This window comes from Carcharhinus amblyrhynchos, chromosome 4, assembly GCF_965287045.1.
Source record: "Carcharhinus amblyrhynchos chromosome 4, sCarAmb.v2.hapA, whole genome shotgun sequence".
Lineage (NCBI taxonomy): Eukaryota > Metazoa > Chordata > Chondrichthyes > Carcharhiniformes > Carcharhinidae > Carcharhinus > Carcharhinus amblyrhynchos.
Window position 1 is genome coordinate 24002462 of NC_137327.1, and position 1991 is coordinate 24004452.

Genomic DNA, 1991 nt, shown 5'->3' on the forward strand with positions numbered 1-1991 from the left:
GCATCTGTAAAAGTTGGTGAGAGTTGTAGCTGACATGCCAAATTTCTTTAGTCTTCTGAGAAAGTAGAGGTATTGGTAGGCTTTCTTAACTATAGTGTCAGTAAGGAGGGGCCAGGACAGGTTGTTGGTGATCTGGACACCTAAAAACTTGAAGATCTCAACCATTTCTACTTCATCCCCATTAATGTCCTCCACTATGCTTTCTGAAGTCAATGACTATCTCCTTTGTTTTGTTGACATTGAGGGAAAGATGATTGTCATTGCACGAATTCACCAGATTCTCTCTCATTCCTGTACTCCGTCTCGTCATTGTTTGAGATTCTACCTATCATGGTGGTGTCATCAGCAAATCAAAAAATCGAGTTCATGGGGAATTTGACCATACAGTCATTGGTGTATAAGTAATATAGTAGGGAGCTGAGGACACATGCTCGTGGGGCACCGATGTTAAGGATGATCACAGAGGAGATATTGCTACCTGTCCTTACTGATTGGTTTGTGCGTTTGGAAGTTCAGGATCCAGTTGCAAAGGGAAGAGGTGAGGCCCAAGCCACAGAGTTTTAAATAATGGTGTTGAAGGCTGAGCCATAGTCAATAAATAGGAGTCTGACATAGGTGTCTTTGTTATCTAGGTGTTCCAGGGTTGAGTATGAGCCAGGGAGATGGCATCTGCTGAGGACCTGTTACAGTAGTAGGCAAACTGTAGTGGATCCAGGCATTCTAGAAGGCTGAAATTAATCTGTGCCATGACTAACCTACTGAAGCACTTCATAATGATGGATGTCAGAGTCACCGTATGATAGTCATTAATGCACACTGCCTTCATGTATCTCAGTCATTATAGTGATCTGCTATGCTCTCTGTGACATGGGCCTCACCTGAAACATTGCTCATCGGGGAAGAAGGGAACAAAAACCGAAAATGCTGGAATAGCACAACAGGTCTGATGGCATCTGTGAGAGCATACAGACAACATTGAGTTAGGATGACCTTTCATTAGAGCTCAACAAAGGGTCATCCAGACTCAAAACATTGGCTCTACTCTCTCTCCACAGATTTTGTCAGACCTGCTGTAATTTTCCAGCGTCTGTAGTATTTTGCCTTTATCTTCAGTGAAAGAGGAGAAAAAGAGGCAGAATGAGATGATTTTGAACATGGGTTCCCTCTGCACAGAGTGTGCACTCCTTCCACCTCTAGGGAAGAGCGCATTTCTCTCATGGCATCCAACATCATCTTAAAAAAACAATCTTAGCCCTCTCCAGTGTGCCACACCCTGGAGAGAATTCTCTCCACTAAGCCTTCGTCACGTTTCTGACCATTTCCAGCATTTTTATTTTTTTTTCAATTTCAGGATCTGCAGAGTTTTGCTTTGGCTTTAAGATTAAAATTAAACCCGAGTTACCCAAGCTGAACCTCTGTAACTTTACAAGTAGGGAAATAAATTCTGAGCATCAACACTTCAGAATAGGTTCTTCCACACATCCATCCTACAACAGAAACCACGGTGAGCAACCATCAAAAAGTCAGCCGAAATGTCGCACCGTGGATGCGGCACAGAACAGTTTAATTATAGAGAAAGTTGCTTATAATAATTTTTAACTTTACGTTACAGTCAACAAACAACTTGTCCAACAGCGAACTCCAGCGGCCACCCAGCAGCGACCATCTTCTCCTAGACCAACATGGCGGACGGGCGGCTGGCCACTATATTGTTATTGTACTGTGTTACATGGATTCGCTTCCCCCCTCGCCCACATTAAAAAGGTCCGGGCATGGTCCCATCACCGCCTCGCCCCGCCCCCAAAACCTACCGGTGACGACACCACCACGTGCTAATGGCACCACGGTTTTGATTGGTCCATCCCGGTTACCTCGGTGACTGCCGAGGGCGAGCGCTTTCACTGATTGGCGGAGCGTTCACCTGCCGCGAGCCCCTCAGCCAATCAGCGTGGAGCGGTAGTGGGCAGGCGCGTGGGGTGGGGGGGCTGGCG